Raw genomic sequence first — 14,105 nt, forward strand, 5'->3', positions numbered from 1 at the left:
AAAAGTACGGACGCAGCGTTGCCACGAATAATTGCCAACCAGCGCCGCTGGAACAGCCACTCTGTCTCCCTCTTCTCACCGGTGACAGACGCTAGACGAGCACCTAATTCCTTGAGGAATGCTTTGGTTGTTGGACCACAGGAACCGCTGGTCTCAAACGCTATAGGTTCAAACCTGTAGCGATGACAGAGGTAGGCATATTTTCTTCTCTTTTGCTCTTCAGCCGCTCTTGCCGCACCACCTACTGCTGTCGCTGCTGCAGCTAGACGTGACTGGGCGTAGGAGTTAACGCTAGTGGCATCCCACAGCAGGTTTTTCCTGTCAGAAAATGGGAACAGTCATTCCGTCTGGCCATTTCCGTCTCTAAACTCGACGCCGTGAGGCTCCGGGATCGCCGATATGCGAGCCGAGTCCAGTGCTGTCCTGACAACGTCAGTCAGGACCGTGTGTCGTGGATGTCGTCCGGCGCTGAAGCGGCAGGTGAGCGAGTGATGTGATGTCCTCTGGAGTCGACCTGCACACCTGCATAGGTGCTCGCTGCGCACGTCCGAGCCGACCCTCAGCGCGATGGCGATGCGCAAAGTCTAGTGGTCGAGACTCGTGTCCAGGCTCGCCGACGGCACCGCGTGGAGCCAGGCCCCGCTCTCGGGGGCCGAAGCGCTCAGCACACGAGCTAGGCCCAGTTGATCGGCCTCAGTGAATAGCTGGTCCCGTTTCTTTTCGGACAGTACCGAGTCCCAGGCGCTTTGCCGTTGTCGCTCCTCTCCGTCGGGGGCATAGGAGTTGCCTGCTTGGGCCGGCCAGTCGGCTGTCGCGTCGGCCTCGCCCCGCAGACGAATCTACTGCCCGGTGAACGACGTGAGATGAAGCTCACTCGGCCGCAGCGTCAGGCCGGGGATGTGGGTCTCTGCGCTGATTATGGTCACGGGCGAGCCAGTGTCGACCAGCATGGTGAGCCCCTGGCCGTTCACCCTGACTGTCGCCCACTCGGCTGCGGCCGGCTGCACGGCGCTGACCTGCCATTCGGCCAGGTTGCCGTCCTGTATCAGCTTTACACCAGTTCGGTGTTTGCCGCAGTCCCGCCACAGGTGTCCTGTTGTGCCTCTAACCGTCGCTCACGTTCTTTTATATTGCCCACTCTTTGAACCGAACCGGACACGCTACCTGGGCTGCATTGCTCCTGGTACCACCATCCGCCACCTTCTGGGTGACGAGTCACCCTGGTTTTATCCGGCAATATTTTTTCTTTTATCCTTTCGGTCAACTTCCAAGTGATTTGCTCGACCTGACCCAAATCCTCTCTAGTCTACTAGTCTCGTCAGCTGACTGTTACGACGCTCCTGCGTTGTTCTATCTTACCTTGTCTTTTTTTACCAAGTCTTTACTTTCTAGTCTTGTTATCTAGAAGGTTTCTTCTTTTGAAACATTTGTTTCATTAGTGCGACGTTATGGGCGCAAAATGGCCTTCGCAGTCGGCGCGCCCTAAAGCCCCAATAAACAAGCAAACAACTGTTCTGCCGCACTTGAAACACCGCAATCCGCCGCGTCGGCTGTCCCACAGCCTGTCGAGCCGGGCGGGCGAGAAGATCCGCGCACCTGCACCGCTCCTGCCGCCGGAGGGCGCGCCCTGTCCGGCACCGAGTCCGCCCTGGCCGTCGGACAGTCCCGCCGCCAGTGTTTCCGGCCACCGCAGCTGAAGCACGTGCCTGGCCCCGGGGCTCGGTCGGCCTGACCGTCTCCGTCCGCTGCGGGCTTCGCACCAGGTGGACTGCCTTCCCCGGCCGTCGCGGCCGGCGCTGGCGCCCCTGACAGCCGCGTCGTCAGATCTATCACGTCCCTGTGCGCCCATGCCGTCCGCCAGACATCCTCCAGAGAGAGGTCACCCTTTAGCGCCGCCTCCCGCGCCAGCTTCCTCTGCAGCTCACCTCGGCTGGCCAGGACGCATCGATCTCTCAACTCTCGGTCCACCTGCGCCGGCTCATAGCCGCAGCGCAGATTTGCGTCCGTAGTCTGCCCAGGAACTCCTCCAGGCTCTCGTTCTGGTTCATTGTCATCCCTTGAAACTTTCCTCTTTCCGCCACGAGCAAACTTGTCTTCTCCCAGCCCCTCGGCCTCCTCCTCGGGCAGGGAATCAATCGCTGTCATCCGCGAGGTCCGGGCCCACCAGGTGCAACAGGACTGCGCACCGTCTCGCAGGCCCTTGAATGTCTACAGCGATCATATATCGCTCCAATGCCCGGAGCCACTTTTCGAAGTCCGTGCCTGGACGGTATGGCACCGCAGACACTATCTGCATCCCCGTCGGATCCACGCCGCGCTCGGTCATACAAGCGTGACGAACGTGTCGAGGCTCTGTATTCTGCGACCGTGTCTTGACTGAGACCAACCGGCAATGACGCGCGCGCACCGCGCTCGGGCTCGGTGCTGACCCACGGCCGACTGCCCATACGGGCCTCGGACAGCGCCTCTCGGCGGCCGACAGCTGAATCATAATTGCAGCGTTCTCCGCCAGGCGCAACCTTACGATACAACAGGTCACCACGTCCTGGGTTGTTCTCTTCTCTGAGCGGGAATTCTGCAGCGCAGCCGTGTTTATCTTGTGGTAGTCTGTGTTGCGGTGCGCTGATAGGTCTTCAGATCTCCCGGCCACGACACAAAAGTATCAGAGGTCGGGGGAACTAGCCTTTCTTCCAGATCATACGATGATTTCGACTGCCCCCCCCCCCCCCGCCTGAGTTCCTCCCATAAGGAAACAGTTAGCGCACCAGGCACCCCAGTGTTCCTCGTGTTGAGCTATAGCCAACTTCGGGAAGGCGGCCAAGTGATATGGATTCAAGCTTCGTCTTCTCATCCCACCCTTGTACTTGTGGTACGATTTTCAAAACTCATTGACGACGTTTCCAGCTTGCTGGGGCGTTTGATCGTTTGATACCGATGAGGTGACCAAAATCACCTGTATTGATCGAGATTGATTTTATGGGTGCATTGGCAGCTCGCGACCGCTGCGCGACATACTTGGTGACATCGTTGCTGTTTAGTACATTATTGTGTTTTCCATGCTGTGTTTTGTCGAGTGTTTGCTTTTCCACTGACCTAGCTTCAGTGACCATTGTCTTTTGGTTTGTGCACAGTACACATGTTTCGCCCCGCGCCCGTTTCCGCTCATTTCAAAATCTTTCGTTTAGCCGTTTTGTTTATCACTATTCGTCTTTTTCGTTTATCTGCACATACACTTTTCCCAAAGGAATTTGCTTTGGGAGTCGCTCTTGAATGCCGGATTGAATGTACATATCTGCCTAATTGTCGCTTTTGAAGCGCTAGTTTCTTTCGAGATAAATGCGTACCTTACATGATGTGATGTTTTGTCTTGTCCTTATATCCACTATTGCGTCTTTTTGTCATATTGTATAGTGTATACGTCATTTTCAAGTTTGAATATTGCCCCCTAAATCAGCCTTTTCGGAAAAGCCGCAGCACTGAGGACCACTGCCGCAGCACTGAGGACGCTTGACCACCGTTGGTGACGCCCCGCTCTTGACAGATGGCTGCTAACTCCTCCGAGCGGAAAGGGGTCGGCGCCAAACCGACGGCAGCCCTCGCATAGCCCTACACCCGCCGGGGGCTCAGCCTGTTAGGTCATTGGGACCCCGCCTCGTGCGTTCCCCGCCGTTGGAAGGGTGCGGAGATCCGTGCTCGGCAGGAGCTGGTCGGGGTCGTGCTCGCGTGAGCACTGAGCAGCTCTCGCGGGTTGAGCACCGTCGCCTGCCGCCCCCGAGCGTCAATGCAGGTCACGTCGTCGAGCGGCGGGCCGGCCGGCCGCCCGGTTCAGCAGCCATGCCAGATAGGTCACCGCGATATGCATCGCCGTCTCCTCCGCGGAGATGAACAGCCCACATGCACTCAGTGTATCGTGCCTCTTACAGTCGCTCATATTTTCTTATCATTCTTGTCCATATCTCGAACAGAAACGGACACGCTACCTCGGCTGCATTGCTCCGGGTACTACCATCCGCCTCCTGCTGGGTGACTAGTCACCCTCTGTTTTATCGGGCAACATTTATCTTTCTAGTTGAGGTTTATTTGCCATTGGGTCTACAGTGCAGGGATATTTCTATCTCGCACTCCTCTGAGATGCAAAGATAAGAATTTGTTATATTTGCATCCCTCTGAGATGCAAAGATAAGGTCTCGAGAGTTCATAGCGAAAAATCAAGAGTTCAAGTGATGATGGGTCAATAACCGAACGACATTTTTAATGGTTGTTTATGGATGAACATTATGAAATAAGAACAAACTACTCTGAATCTATTTTTACATAGATGAATGCATTTAAATATAACATTTTATTAATTAAGAATAAACCTCAACATAGAAAGATATAGGATTCCTCATGGCTCACTCGTGGAAGATCGGATATCTTTTCCTCGCGTGTTACAGAAAAACCTCGCTCCTTCGTCGCTCGGTTTTTCAGTAACCCGCTTGGAAAAGATATCCTTATCTTCCACTCTGAGCCATGAAGAATCCTCTATATCCGTTCAATCAAATTCCATGTGATTTACTCTTACCTGTCACCTGACCCCTATCCATGTTGTTTTCTAGTCGTTACGTCCAGTCAGTTGCGCATCACTACGCACTTGCGTTATTTTAGCCTACCTTGTCCTTTTTATATAGTCTTTAGGCCTTTCTAGTATTTTTGTGTAGTTGTTTCTCTTTTCCGACACACTTGTTTTTACAAGTATACCTAATGTTATGGGCGCAAAATGACCCTTGTTGTCGACGTGCCCCGCCTTAAAGCCTCCTAAACAAACAAGATTGGCCACCGCCTGGAAGCCGAGGCCGGGGAAATACACGTTCATCATGGCAGAGGATTACCGCCATCCTCGCCACTAATTAAATCGGCCCTGTGATCCCCCGTTCTGTATCATCAGTGGCATGCTGTACCGACTTACACCGCTTCCGCTACCGCAGCCCTGTGTCGCTGTGTGTTTTGGAGCCTTCCATCGCCGATAGCAGCCTTTCCAGTGCAGCATAGAGCGATAGTAGGTCGTTGTACTATGCTGTTGTGAATTCCATTTTCCTTGTGCTGGTTGCTGCCCATTTACATGCTGCACACGGCGTTTCGGACTTTATCGTCTGCATCGCAGCTGTGCCTTATATTCCCTTGTGACGCCAACGAAACAGTGGAGCGTTGCCCGCTTGGCCGGGAATATTTCTCTGAGGTGCTTGGTGATGACGCTCTTGATAGCCCTGAACTCCCTCTATTGTGGGAAGTCCAACTGTTGCAGGCCGCTGCTCCAGTGTGGTTTACAGGGAACGGGCTGGTTGCCACATTTCGATGGGGAAAAATGTAACCAGTCCTGCGAAACTTCCACCTGGTGGCTCTGTTAGGCGGATTAGCTGGATTTATTAGCCAGCTGAATGCGTATATAACAGGATGAAATGTGTTGGGTCATTGAATGCACTTTTGCGTGTGTTTTGGTCATGCTATTTACTTCGTTGAAGTTTGAATCCCGCCGCTATACCTAATAAGCGTCAGTTGCGTTGGTACCGGTAAAAAAGTCCTACCGCCTGCCGTCTACCTTGAATTGATGCGTTTGTGCGCGTCAGACTGGCACCTCTGACTGGTCCATTGCTTGAGACAGACTCGAGACGACACGCACAGAGTCGCGGAAGTTTACTCGGAAGGCTGTTGACCCGTTCCCACGCACTATGAAGGCTCACCTCTACGATATCGTGATCACACCTTGCCCGAAAGGTTTTCTGCAATCATTAATCTCGGTATACAGAGGTCTATGCTGTAATGTTTTCCAACCATCATCATCATCATCCCGTCAACTCTACAACTGACTCAGGGGATCTCATGTTCGCACATTTGTACAGAGAAGTTGTATTATGGCCTCAGTCCGTGTCGTACGCCTCGCGTTATTCGCATTTTCCAGCCCCCTTCATAGCCTGAGGAATAAAAGACATCAGCTACCCCACTACCACACCAGAGAGAATACGCGGTAACACAATCCAGGCTATACATTGTGAATAAACATAGGAGTTTATTCATGACAAATTGGACATTGTCGCACGACAACTACCAAACCCTATTACCAGGACCCAAAATCCGTCATATGCACAGTTGATGGCTGTACTGCCTTCTAAAAACCGCGAGCATTATACGCATCGCGCACGGAAGTGACCGGCTAACCCGAAGCGGAAAAAATGGGGAAATCAGTGCACCATCTAGGCTACCTCCCCGATACACCGATTTTCCCATATTACCACTTATACTAACCCACCACTACCCAAGAGTTACGTGACACTAAGAACCAATGCATGACGCCGGACATAGACGCGCACCGCGCGGGAGCGCCAGCTGCAGCTCTGACATACCTCGCAAAGCGCCATGGGAGCCCCACCAATCCGAAGGCAGTGGCCCGATATGCCGTCAGAACTCGCTTTACTCAGCTGCGCTGTCCTTTTTAACATAGCCGAGAGCCTCGCTGTGGAGATGTCACGCCCAGCCGCGTCGCGAATGGCTGACTGAGGAGAGTACACGGACTATACCCCTTGGAGAACAGTCCCGCTAGATAGTCGGCGATTGACGCAGTGGACATCGGGAGTAGTGAGTCTCGTCTTACCTGAAACGGAGCCAGCCGACGCCACAAAAGTGCGTAAAATATAACTCTATATATGGCACCAGCTTCCTTCGGACACCCTTCTAGGTATACATTCTAGGTATACATGTATCTTATGAACGCCTTAGACCAAGCGACCACGAAGACATCGTCTTTGATTGGGACTGACCCCAACGCTATTCGACCCCCTTCCGACACTAAATATTGCCTGGCGTCCGAACCCGCTGGTCTTTCACTGGGCAGAAGAAGCGACTTGAGGTCGATATACCTGTTGTTCCAGATTTTCTGCCCAATGGATGCGGTGATAGTGACCCCGGCGTTTGGCAGGGCACCACCTTCTGGCGAAAAGCGTGTGGTTTGGTGGTTTAACCCCCACCCCGAGTCCTGAGCCCATCTCCCAATCCGTTACGATGCCCTCCTGCTGCCGAGACCCACCTCGTCGCATCCCAAACGACATTTGGGGTCACCGCCTCCTGCACCGCGGCCGGTGGCGCTGATCATCCCCGCCACCTCCTCCCGGCCTGGGGGCCCGGCTGCCTTCGCCTCGCCGCTGTTGTCCGACGTGGGAGGAGGCGACGATGCCAACTCGCTTCGCGACGTGTAGGACCCGGGGCGACTTCGACCCGCGGAAACTCTTGTAGCGACGCGGGGCCTCCGGCCCTGCCCCTTGGCCTCTCTCCTGCAGATCGTTCAGCGTGTTCGTCACTTAGGAACTTGTTGGTCCCACGCGTGCGGCCTGGGTGTCTGCCGGCCCAGTGCAGGCGACGCGACAGCTGATCTATCGAGGCAGGTCGCCCGTGGCATGGTCGACCCGCCAACCGGATATCCGGGCCGACTGCTGGAGTCACAGGCGGACAGCCGAATCCAGGGTGTGGAAAAATCGGTTAATTCTTGCGGGTTAACCGTGCATTTTCTTGCAAGCGCTTGATATACCAATGCTGCTGTCTCATGTCTGTTCTCTGAGAAATAATTACCAGCCTGCACGGATTGTGAGAGATCAGCTGCGCACGACATTGCAGCGAAACTCCCCTGAATGAGTGCCCAATATGCATTTGAGTCTTTGACAGATGCGAGAGTTTTCATGGAAATATCGTTACAAACCGTTAGGTCACTGGCCTCGCGCACGTCGCTCATCATGGCATTCGGCTGCTGGTTTATGGCTCCCTGTTTGTTGCCTCGATCATCCACACCATCCGTGCGAGCACTGATGTCGTAGAAGTACGTCGATAACTTAAAAAAGTGTCATTTTTAACGAGAAATTTTGAAATATATTACAAAACGTTGTGGGGTACCGGGTAGGTTCGGTACGGACGTATACGAACCTGCCCCACAACGTTTTGTAATATATTTCAAAATTTCTCGTTGAAAAATGACACTTTTAAACAAACAAGCTTGCAACAGTTCCGTGAATGGAGTGAGCTTCTTCGCCGTGAATTTTGGAAAGCTGAACCGTATTTTTGAGTCAGGATGGCGAAAACGGATGCTATGAACAAAGTTTGAAAGACGCACAAATAATGCATTTTTGCGTTTTTATCAAACATGATAGCAGGTTCACTGTTGTCCTCTACAGTGAATGGGGGGGGGGGCGGCAATGATAGGCATATTTTTATAATTTACCTTGAGCTTGGGGCGGGCAGCCACTCGTGTTCCCATAAACTGCCGGAAATGAATGTGTCCCATGCATGAAAGCGCCCCGCTCTCCCCTTCACCACTGGAACAAGCAATGACAGACACATAACGTTTCTCTTCTGTGAAAGACGCAGAAGGCAGCTACATTCGTGGCAGCTACATGCAGGTTGGGCCATGGCTGCATTGGTAATGCGCCTTCCCTCCCAGGAAACGCTACTCGTAGTTGATACCTCCCACACTCATTGCATTCACCACTTTCTTGGCGGATGCGCAGAGGGACACAGAGAATCCTAGTGCTTTGTTATATAAGACTTGGAACAGAGTCTTACACAGACCACGGAAAGGGATGTAAAGAACTGCATGGACCGCGGCCATCATCACCACAGCGGCGACTCGGGTCTCTGGTCCATTCCGTGTGCTGGGTCTCCATCGTTGGAGCCGTGGAGAGTGTGATCGGTTGTTGGTTGGAGCCGGGCCGAGTTTTGGCAATCTTCCAGCTCTGACATAGGTAGTTGTGCCGCATGGATTGACCTCCATTGCTCAATACCTCCAAAGAGAAGCTTCCATGATCTTCTCAGAGGCCTACGAAGGTGCTAAAAAAATCGATTCCGTTTCGGGCCGCTCGACCTTTTCTCATTGGAGGCGTTGCGGGTTACTCTCCACTCCGATCAGACCTCTCCATATAGGAGATCGCATGATCTCAGTTGAGAATATGATATGGCTTGTCATGAGACTACCAACACGACTCATTGCCGATCGTGCACATGCGTTCTGAAACAGCTTGCAGCAACCATGGCATGCCCATAAACCAAAGAAATCGTCGCATGAAATACTGTATTCTGCGCGAGCTCAGGCCGGTGGCGCTGCGTGTGTCCGGCGTCTCCATTATGGACGCCGCACCGTGAACTATTAAAAAACAAAACATGGTCACTGGTCTGCAGTTACATCACTGCACAGCGCGGGCTCAGGCCATGGTGGCTCTGCGTATGGCAGGCGTCTCTATTATGGACACTGCACCATGCACCTGCGCGGGCTCAGGCCGACGGCTCTGCGACTCCGAGTGCCTTTGCCGCCCGCCAGCAAACCCGAGGCAGTGTCTGCGTCTCCTTGACTTTCAGCACGGCTCCGACCCTCAGCTCGGACAGATCGACTGCACGAGCATCATAGCGCTGCTCCCGCTCCTGACGGCGGCGGCATCTGTCCGGTCAGCTGAGATTTGCCATTCGGCAGCCGTGCAGTATCTCAGCCGGACTCCGGTGTCGGGTCCTGGGCTTTCCTCGCGACAGTCTCCTCTTTCTCGCCATAGTAGTAGTAGTAGAGTTTATTGACACCAGGTGCATGTACAAATGATGTAACTTAAAATAGAAATAAACGCGGATAAAACACAAACCTTAAAATGCACGTAAATCAGTGTCCATTAAAAGTAACATACACGTGCACTAAATGTCTAGTTAAATTCGAAGCCAGACACGCAAAAGTCTAAAACACAAGACAATATAAAAACACAAATACCTTCCTAAAACTACCTTCCTCTATTGGCATTAAGATCATGCGCCTGCTCAAGTACGAGGCGACAGTAGTTGGCCAGAGGCCAGTTTTACCAAAAAATACCAGCCGGCCGCCGAAATAAAATATCCAGCCGAAAAAATAGACGCCAGACAGCCACGAGTTTCACCAACAAAAAATTCCAGCCGACTTCGGACGGAAATTATTTGTCGCCGGTAGTCAGCTGATATTCTGTTACGATATCAAATTACGATATGTCAAGGAGGTTAATAAATCATTTAAAGCATGTTTTCAATCAAATTTAAGCGTGTTTTCTATTGCAAATGCTATATAAATTTCGAAATATTATAATCGTAAATTATTACATTATTTTCAAGAGTAATAACAGCAAAGTAGAGCATTATAAACTTTCATATCTATATTAACATTCTGGTGCCCAGCAAAAGCCAATCCAATACAAAACTACCAAATTGTAAACGTAGGCACGTCATTCATAAAGGTGACGTAAGGAAGCTTGCATTTAATACAAATTTAAGATGGATCTTTTTTCCTGTCAGCCTATTATATTAATTTTTACAATACCTTCAACTTGTTATGTACCTTTTTGTCTGTTTTTAGTCGCACCTTGTAGAAAATTATCGTGTAGACCGAGAACGCAATGTGTGGACCTCCAGCTATGAGGAGGGGACTAGATGAGACCCACTCCAGTGGCAGCGGAACACCTTCAATTAAGGGGGCACTGCCGACTTTTGGTCCCATTCTTTCCATGCAACGCCCATAGGGCTAATATTAAAATGTCAAAATCAAAGGGGGCACGGTGCCCCGGTGATTTTACCCGTTCTACCCGTTCCGCTGCCTATGAGTCCCGCTCCCGACAGATCCGGGAGCCGCACCTCTTTCCTAGCTTTCAAAAGAGCGGCAAATAAGCGGTCAGCATTGCTCCCAGAGACGCCACCTGAAGCTGGACGGACGACGGACAGTTCCGCTGCCGAGCGATTGAAGTTGAAGTGCGGTGCTACGAGGCGGATTCGCGTGCACTGCATTAGCACCTTCTAGCGGGAGTAAGAGGGCTAACGAACTCGCCAAGGCCTATATATGTAAAGCATTGTGCAAAGGCGAGTGTCTTACCTTAGGAAAATACCTACCCAGATTAACTGCTGCACCGCGGTCATTGCAGGGCTGAGGGTACGTCGTTCGCTCCGCTTCGGCGAGGTGGAGGTCAGACTGCCCGGCTAGGTGGTTTTAGCCGATATGCATAATGCAGGCCCCGTTTGCCGGGCCCGGTCGAGAAGAAGGAACGCCACACAGCAAAGAATATTTGCTCCGGGCCCGCTACACTGGTCCGGCTCGTAAGTCGTAACAAATTAACAATACCTGCGCTAGCGTCGTCGACCGTCGTTCGACTGCGCCCAGTACCGCTCAGTGGAGAGTCCTGCCGAACTCCTCTGCGTGTGCCCAGATCATTCGTTGCGCGCGGACACAATCGTCCGACGGAGACCGCTGTGCATTATGATCGGGTGGTCACCACCTTGGTCGCCGGCTTTCACACCCAGCCGAGCCGTCTGGCTACGCCCCAAATGATCGTCTAAGCCTTTCGATTGGTTTGTAACTCGGGTCTAATATCGAAATGTTTGGGAGTTAGGACATGTTAAATCCATGTTCATGAACAAACATACATTATGCAACTAAAACGCTTTACTTACTTTAAGTTTTCTAGGCTGATGACAAGGCATACATCTATTTCATTGCAATATTTCTAAAATGTAAATAAATCATGAGCAATGAGCATAAAAAACAACAGCGATCCACTAGAAGCTAGTGTGGAAATGCACTGACGTAGGTCGCCTCGTACTGGCGCAGCTCGTAGCTCGTCCAGCAGCGCCAGCGTCTCCCGCACCCGGCCGCCCGCCTGCACCATCAGCCGCTGGAAATTGCTGCGCTGCCGCTCCAACATTAGCTTGACCGCCTGGCCGGCCCGGCGGATGCGCGCCGTCCGACGCACGCAGTGTACGTCTTCAACAGCGCCGGGATGTCGTACGACACGACCGCGTCCACGGCGTCCACGTCAATACCGCGCGCTATAGCCTCGAGCACACCAGCGCGGCCATCTCAGCTAGCGCGCGCCGCCGCCGGCACGCCGGCACTACCCCACAGAACTCAGTCACGCGCGCGCCCAGCACAGACAGCGGTAGCTTCAGCTGGTGCGCCACCTCGTTCCAGTTGACCAACACGAGCGAGCGTCGCCAGTCGGGCTGTCGGAGCAAATGGTGCATCAGCAGCGGCTTCAGCGGCTGCGGCGCCACCACGTTGAACGACTCGCTCAGCTCGGCCGGCGTGGTGAACCTGCCGACGAACTGACCGGGCAGTGCGACGGCGGCGGCCGCCGTGCCGACCACCAGCAGTCGCGGCTGGAACAGCGACATTCGCTCCAGCTTCTCCGGCCTCCGGGTTCTGTGACAAGGTGGCCAAGAATGGCAGCTTCTGAAGCGGCAGGTGAGGCGCGCAGACGGCGGCGGCCGTCAGCCGGCCGGCGATGCAGGGCGGCGGGCCGTGGCCGCCGCCACCCGCTCCACCGCTTTCAGCCAGCCCGTCTCGGCCATCTCGATCACCCGGTCGGCTTCGTCGATCACCAGGTAGCGCAGGTGCGGTAGCGAGAAGCCCTCGGCGCTGGTTATGTGATCCATCAGCCAGCCGGGAGTGCTCACCACGATCAGCCAGGGAGGCCGGGCCGCGCGGCCCCACCGCCACCAGTTGGCGCCCCCTCGTGCCACTGTGTCTCCACCCAGCAGCTGGACGCAGAGCGGCGTGTCGGCGTCGTACTGGCGGAACACGGCGGGCACCGAGCGGCCGGCCGGCGCCGAGACTCAGAGGTCGGCCGGTGGCAGTGGCGACTCTGCGGCCGCCAGCAGCTCGGGCAGCACGGTCACCTGCACCAGGAACACCTGTTCGATGCCCTCGGCAGTCGGCGGCCAGCCGGGCGCGCAGCTCGGGGCAGAGCGCCGGCAGATTGGCCGGCGCCGGCCGCCGGTCGCCAATCGGCTGCAGGTGCGCCAGCCAGTCGGGCAGCGCACGCGGTGCACGGTCTGTCGGCTCGAGCGCTCCACCTCGTCCAGCACGGTGAAGTCGTCAGCGGCGGCGTCTCCGTCCGACTCGGAGGTGTCCTCACTGTCGTTATTGGCGACGGCGGCTGCCGCTGTGCGCTCAGTCAGGTCGGCCATCACAGCAACACTCGCCGATGATTGGCGTCATCGAAACCGTCGGACGATGGTGGATTCATCACCGTTTTTGCAGCAGAAACTGGAAAAACCTCAGCAATAAACAAGGGAAAACCTCACAACATGCCACAGCCTGCAATTGTGCATATTGTTATTATATTTCTCACATGACAGAAATATTATTGGCTGCTTTATTCTAGGAACTGGCATGAAAAACATAAGCTAAAATCAAGCTAAGTGAATTATTATTGTATTTCAGCATGAGACTGGGAAAAAATCCTTGTCACTGTCAACATGACCAGTGTAACGGATGGGCTGCATGAACATTTCGGCGCATGATCTGAAAACTCTGTGAGCAGAAATTTCAGCACTGAGGTGAACAAATAACATTTCGGCCACAATTTGCCTGGTGCCTCCACAATTTTGCAAAACTACTCACAATACTTACAGCCAGTTTTAAAATGATCCCTGCATGACTCATGCATGCAAGATACACATGCATTCAATATCAGCACAGTGCACACACAACAGTTATGGATTCATTTACATTTTACAACATTACATTATTTTCTTTTCCTTCAATATTGGCAGCATGACTTGCTGAGCTCAGTGGCACAATCTTATGACAGCAAGTTTGTTCGGGTTCGCAACCATGCAAACTTTGCATGTTTGGCTTCAAAAACAAGCCTTTATACATTTCTTTCATGCTATTCAACTTTTTTTTAATTTACTGTCATTGATCTTGAAAATATTGCCATTTTGGTCTTAGCCATGTCAATTGCACCTTCCCTATCCCGCACAGCTCAAGTAAGTTCCACCCAAAAGTAGTAGTGGTATCAGTAGTTGGCGCCTTGCATTGTCAAATGTAGCTGAATATGTGAAAACAGTGACATATTTATTTAAAATCTTGAGTCCAATGAGCCTACCCTCTCTGCCTCTCCTTCCAGCATTTGTTCAAGCACCTTCAATTTTCGAAAATGATCTTCCATCATTATTTTCCACTTCCGTGCGACTTGCACGAGCAATGAACTTGTAAGCTGACCACTAGTTAATAATGTGCTATCATCTTGCTGTTGGGTGCTTGTAGCAAAAAGATAATATAAACGAAAAAACTAACACCACAACACCAA

This window comes from Amphibalanus amphitrite, unplaced genomic scaffold, assembly GCF_019059575.1.
Source record: "Amphibalanus amphitrite isolate SeventyFive unplaced genomic scaffold, NRLGWU_Aamphi_draft 000436F_arrow, whole genome shotgun sequence".
In the NCBI taxonomy this organism is placed as follows: domain Eukaryota; kingdom Metazoa; phylum Arthropoda; class Thecostraca; order Balanomorpha; family Balanidae; genus Amphibalanus; species Amphibalanus amphitrite.